This window comes from Belonocnema kinseyi, chromosome 6 (assembly GCF_010883055.1).
Source record: "Belonocnema kinseyi isolate 2016_QV_RU_SX_M_011 chromosome 6, B_treatae_v1, whole genome shotgun sequence".
Lineage (NCBI taxonomy): Eukaryota > Metazoa > Arthropoda > Insecta > Hymenoptera > Cynipidae > Belonocnema > Belonocnema kinseyi.
In genome coordinates, this window is record NC_046662.1 from 87,771,369 (window position 1) to 87,778,578 (window position 7,210).

A 7,210-nucleotide genomic window follows, 5' to 3' on the forward strand; every position below is an offset into this window, starting at 1 on the left:
AAATCGCAGTAAAGTTTCAGCCACAACCACGTCTTACGATTGTGTGATGGGTGGTTACAGTCTGTAACATAATCAATACGACGATGCGGTAAAAGTTTCATGCACCCTAATAACACGGAGCGCCACAAGGACTATCGCTTTCTGCATTTTTCCCGAAAGTGTTTTAGCATATTGTCAACACGCAGGGATGCTTTTCAGGCTATTAACGAGTGAAAGCTTAGCACCTCCAAGAGCGCCGATGATAAGGACGATTAGTTTAACAGAATATTCCGGGTACAATCGTTGCAACTGCCTTATAAGGTCTCTTTCTTTTCATTCTCGTTGGCTATGAAGTTTTTGTCAGCTGGTGCTTAAAATTCGACAACGAACATGCTTCGCTCCTCGAAGTCAAGAAGAACCATGTTAGGTCTCAAGTGTGCAACAGAAACCATTGTCGATAATATAAAGTTCCAGTATGCGACACTTCCCATTCTCGACAATTGGCTCGATTTTCCTATAAGCATTTAGAGGAGCGATATTAAGGTTAATGCCGTAAGAGTGACAGAGATGGTAATAAAGCACTCTTAGTGCCGCATTGTGCCTTTGGATGTAGGTCGTTCCCGCATGAGTTGGACAACTAGATAGTATGTGAGCTAAATGCTCGGGGTGTGAATGGCACACCCTGCAGCTATCATCAGGAAAGTCTTGACTCGAAATGTGGCGACGGTATGTTACGGCGGAAATGACACCGTCTTGGCTTGCCAAAATGAAACCCTCCGTACCAGACTTAAATCAGGGCGATTTAAGGAAAGCAAACGTTAGCTCGCACGACATTGACTGATCCTCCACATTTCTGTGGAAGATAACATGCATCCTCTTATCGAGCTGTTCACGATAGTTTTTCTCTTGTGCTTTCTTAATGCGGGCTTTCAGGAGTGAGTACTCGAGACAGATAAGATTTGATGCATTTTGCTCACCCCCAATACTGAAGTTAAGTCCAAGTGTTTCAGCAGCCTCTTCCGCTGCTTTGTATAGAAACTCTTCTTTGCCCACTTCTTCGTGATTCCTGACCATTTTAAGAAGAGGGTCTCTTCCATTTGCGACTGTATGTGCTATACCCAGAATAATCCTGTTGTGAAGACATCCGAGACTCAATATTCCTCGACCACCTTGACGGCGTGAGATGTACAAATGCGGAACAGAAAACTTAATATGCATGCTTCTGTTCATGTGCATAACCTTTCTTGTCCCGATATCAAGAGATCTGAGCTCGTTCTTCGTCCATGGAACCACTCCAAATGAATAGAGTACCACCAAGACGGCAAGCATGTTCATTGCAAATATTTTGTTCCTCGCAGACAGTTCGAAAGACCAAATCTGTCAGATGACACGTTTGTATCTGCTTCGGAGAGTATCCTTTATAGATATCACATCCTGAATGCAGCTCTGTGGCACGCCCAGGTATGTGTAAGTCTCTCCAGCGCAAAGGTGTCGTATAGCGCTTCTATCGACGAGCTCAGGGTCTTTAGGGATGCCATTAACTTTTCCTCGCTTCAAATAAACCTTGGCGCATTTTTCTAACCCAAATTCCATTCCAATTTCCATAGTATATCGTTCGACAATCCCTAGAGCTAGATGTAATTGCTCTTTGTTTTTAGCATAGATCTTAAAAGCGTCCATGTTAAATACATGAGTGACCTTTTACTTTCGATCTGCAGGTTTGCAGCAAAAATACCCGTCGGAATGGCGAAGTGCTAGAAATAGTAGCAATAATGTAAGGAAAAAGAGGAGTTAACTCGTGGTGTCGCCCTGAAAGACACCTCTCTGAAAGGTGACCTTTTTAGTTGTCACGCGATTTTTTCCAGATGAGAAGGTAAATCTGGTTTTCCAAAGCCGCATCAATCTCTCTATGCAACTAACGACTTGCGCATGAACCTTTAAGCTTTCCAAAAGACAGATGATAAGTCTATGGGAGGTCGAATCGAAAGCTTTCTGATAATCTATCCTGGCCGTCGATAGGTCACGCTGGTAAAATGCTGCATCTTTGCAGACATATCTATCGATGAGTAGGTTCTCCCGACATCTCGCTATGCCTTCCTTTGAGCCTCGTTGTTCAGACATTTCTTGCGACACAGCTTCAATTGCCCGAACAATCCCATCATTTAGGATAGCTGTGAATATCTTGTACAGTGTTTTCAGACAAGTGATTAGCCTGTAATTCTTCGGGTCAGCTAAGTTGCCTATTTTCGGCAGGAGTATTGTGCGCCCTAGCACTAACCTCCTCTGGTTTGAGCGGGTGGTCGACAGTAACTAGAGGGTCTTGGAAGAGTCGAGATATGTCAAAGAGAAACTGTTGATTTTCTCCTCTCCTGTTGACCTCTGCCTCCGCTCTAGACTTCTCTACGCGTCAAATAGTATCCGTATTCTCTCAACAATATGCTGCCTGATGGTCAGCATCTTTGACTAGAAAAGTGTGTGATAACGGGTCCGGAGTTCGAGCACGAACTTTCAAACCTTGGCGGTACAATTACTGCCAGATGTGATGTAGTCAATCACACACTGAATGCGGGACGCGTACTGTCTTGCCCAGTCTATCTTCACGGCAAGTTGATGCATTCGTCTTTTGGTCTTATGATCAACCGTTGGTTTTGTTTTATGGTTCGCATCGGCCAAAGCTCTCGCTGCATTATACACACAATAATTGGTAGCCCAGAAGTCGGGTTCTTCGGAAAAATGTCCACGAAGATCGTCATCCATTTCAGCCAGATCTTTAGGCTTGAGAGAAACCTTGGTGTCGATGTTTCTCCGGGTCATAAAGCATCTCTCTTCCTCTATCGGATGCCTGCCTGCGGTCGGTCATAATGTCACCTCTTTTTCTCTGTTGCCGGCTTGTTCTAGTTATGGTAGAGTAAGCGTTCCACTTATATAGCCCCTTTTGTGGAGTAGTTCGGCATGGTTTCGCAGACGGTGATGCGAAAAGTACGATAGCTCCAGGTGTTTCTTGCACCACATAGCATGTGACTGTGCCATGTAACCCCGTTCAGAGGCCACACTCGCGTTGTAGCACTCTAGCAAGTCATGATTCAGTCGCTCCGCCCCACCTAAAGGTCCCGGGGTTCAGCCGATCCACCGCATTAAATCCATCTTCATTGGCTCGCCCAGCTCTAGAGTGGTCGGCATTGTTGGCCGACCCATTGGCGGGAGCCCTGCGCGTTCTGTTATTTTGAACCGCACTTACTACAACTACGTTTGGTGTTGCCATTGTTGTTCTCACGGAAAGCTAGGGAAGGGGGTTCGTCCATCCTTGTAGAGCCCCGCATGCTCTGAGAGGTTGCCCGGTATCCCAGAGTCAACGTTCTGGACGCCTCTCCCAGGTGCCATTCAGCTTTCCGCACGGTTTTCACACCTTTGCTTGGGGGTTAATTTTTGCGAGACCACCCCTGGACAATTGTTCGCGACTGCCTATTTATTTTTGTAACCATATTCAGCAGAAACCCTTGGTGCAGGGACCAAGGCGCATCTGCATGAAGTGGCGAGTTAAAATGGCGAACTATGTGGAACACTCTAAAGCGAGTGAGGGGGGCCAGGGAAAATGGCTACTCACTATAGAAAATTCAAAATTAAAGTGTGTCTTCACACGCTTAGTTGCGTAGCTTAGTCGGCACTCTAGGCGTGCAATCTAAGGCCTAAGCGCTAATTCTGTACTCGGCATCGTCAATACTCACTCTGTGTTCGGCCATAGTACAGTCCACCTCGTTAGTAGTTTGTCTCCCATAACGACGCCGACAATGTAATTATACGAAGTTAACCCACGCATCTTGTTTGGGCATATAATAAGCCTCCCCCGTTAGGTACTAACCGAATTTAACTTGGGCGTGAAGCCCTAATTGAACGTAGGACCGTTACGTCATTATCAGGTCACATAAGTAAAGGTATGTGTCTACATTTCACCTTCATCAAATTGTTATTAGTGCGTGATCGATATTCAGAGTGTTGAGGACAGTTATCCAAAAACTCAAGTGATTTAAATTCTGTGCTGTAGTAAGAACCGACTAAGTGCGATCGTCCAAAATGGCGACGACCTTAGCTGACCTTTCATGTCAGTAATGGACCGCCATGGTGGAATTTCGTTAGTGAACCAAATCACATACCGAGGGTGCAATACTATAAGCAGTAACTTCTGCTTTGTATAAGTTTGGGTTTATCGTTTATAAAATTTTTTAGTGAGAGTCTGGTCGGCAGTGAGCATTAGAGTAGCACAATCGTCCTGAATAGCGGCGAACTTCATTAACCTTTTGTTTCGTTCATGGACCTCTATATTGGAGGGTAGTTAAGAATTCATTCACATGATTTCAGTAATGATCAGTCTATTAACAAAGTTTTTAGTGAGAGTCTCATCGGTAGTGAGCATTAGATTAGCACGATCGTCCAGAATAGCGGAGACCTTCATTGACCTTTTGTGTCATTCATGGACCGCCATATTGGAGGGTCGTTAAAAAATCATTCACATGATTTCAATAATGATCAGCCTTGTTGTAAGTTAGGTAACTAGAGTTAACCCTTCAGGAATTAAGGAAGCATGTTTAAATAATAAGGTTTCATGCAAAATTGTGTTTTTCTTTTACGGGATTATTTAGATGTAGTGTGAGGTATCCAATGCCACTTCAATAAATGATTATTTTGTTACCCGTAATATCTGGCCGTACGTCAGTTATTGAAGATTGATTGTTGTTCTGGGAGTGTTCTATTCTTTTTGCTAAATTCCTACTGATCCCACCCCTCTCTATGTTGAGCTAGTGGGGCGTTTTTGGTTTTTTAAATATTCACAAACGATCTGGCACCCTTCAGGCAAGATGTTAGTCGACATCTCAAGATGTCGGTATGCGAACTCGCCATTCAAACTTCATTCAAGTAAATTAATAATTGGCCTAGCAATAGCCAATAGCATGGCAGCCTAAAATTTAAATAGTTATTCGCTGGAGTTCAGACAATATGTTAGAAGAATTTTATAAAACTGTTGATTGGCTGAAAATCTGCCAATAAATAACCTAATAAAAAGCCAAGGTTATAATATATACATTTATTTGGTTTTCAAAAACTTGCTTTTATTTTTCGGTTGTAGTATCGTGAAGGTTTGTTTCTTTGAGTGAGAAAATACTCTTAAATTTTTTAGATATAAAAAAATGGTTCACAAATTGAGAAAATCAAATTTATTTAAAAGGTGCGAATTTAATAATCCTGAATTCTTGTCCGGCTGGACAACAATTATTTGGAACTGGTGAACTTCAAACTCCAAACATGTTTTTTAAGGATTGCCTAAATTCTAGGACCTTCTGCACATGATAGAGAAAAAAGATGGCATAGAGATGAGATAAACAATTGTAAACATTTGTAGCCGAAAAAATATTTTAAATAAAATCTTTTATGTGGCTTTCAATTCAACAGGTTTTCGAATGCTTACTTTCCAGGTGGCCTCGAAGGCTCAAAGCATGGTGATTGCGAATGAAAAAATGTAAAAAATATGTTTAAAAATAGGGTTCATGTATTCTAAATTTTCGAAAGACTATAAATGCAAATATTTCGAGAAAAAAACATTTTCTCCGTTTTTCTTTAAGAAAAAAATTATAATTTTCATCTTTATGATAAATTGTAAATTTTTAGAAGAAATCATAGTTTATGTACATCTTAATCACTGTAAAATAGTCTAAAACACATTTAAAGTAATAAAAAATGGCATTCTATGTCATTATGAAAAGTCTTAAAATGATCTAAAACGCGAAAAGACCTACATCAAGAAATAAGTCAAAGCAGGCGCGAAAGAAATAGTTTGAAAAAAATTGGTGAAAAAGTTTTAAAAAAATGGTAATTTGAAAATGCATTGTACCAATATAGTACCAATATAGTGTCTCAAATTGTATGCCTAACTTGAGGTAATCTTTTACAGATAATGTTTCATGCAGATGAGATGGTCAATTTTTTGCTTAAAAAGTTGTATGAGATCGATTCGGAATTGCTTGATCCATTTTTAAAGTTCTTACTTCATTTTTGTGTCATCTTGTTTGATGTCGATAAAAAATTGACAAATTTACATCTCGTCGAACTTTATAAAAAAACCATTAGTAATACGACTACATTAATTAGCACCTATTTTTGTACTATAAAATTTTAAACATTCTTCAACGTAACCATATTTGCTCTAGAAACAAACGTTGATAAGTTAAAGAAAAATTAATATTGTTTAACATTTTTAATCGTGGTGGTATTAGCCATTAACATATGACTGAGGATCTTCTACATTATGTTCAGAAAGCTATCCTCAATTTCTGTAAAAAAATGCTACTATGTCCGCTTTTTCTCTCAAATCCTTCATATACTATATTATCCCCGCAGAACTGTTTTTCGTCCTTGTTGCGATAAAGGGAGATAAAAGTGGCGATAAAAGAGACGCATGCTTCTCGTTTCAAAATCTCAGGGGATGAAATACGTCCTAAAAGACCCTGTTATGCAAGAATCGAGTTCTCACTACTTGAAGGAATGAAATATTGAAAAGAGGACGAAGACTTCAATCCTAGCCAATCACTCGTTTAGCTACATGGCGCCTGAAGCAGTATTTCCGTTTCTTTGCGAATTTCTGACGTTTCTTGAACGATTTCAATAAGTAAACTACAAGAGATGGTTTACTACTCAAAGCAGAATATTTATAATTTACTATCCAGTATATTTTGTAATGATCAGCAGAATTTTTTAATCATGAAAAGATTAATAATATTTAAGTATCAAAATGAATGTACCAACGACTATGAAAAAATATTTATTTTTTGTTAAATATTACGCAAGGATTAAGCTACAGAATATAAATATTACGTGTAAAAATTAAACATGTAAAACATTTAAGCTTTTTTAAATTTCCTTATTTTGTTTTCGTTCTGTTATGTATTACAAAAGATGTATAACACAGGCCCACAAAAAAAACAAAAGTGTCTTGTGCAATTGACCAGACCTATATATTCTTATGTATTTTTCGACGCTGAATCCGAATTTGCAATAAAAAAGTAGGGTCCGGCTACTTTTTTATGGGGTTTTGATCGAAAAACCTCATTTTTTACGGTTTTTTCATGGTTTTTTTTTTAATAAAAAAAAATAAAGAAAATTTTTATTTTTTTGACTTCAGAATCGAATTCTACGGGAAAAAATACATCGAAAACCATGTTTTGATTTTTTTTTTACAAAA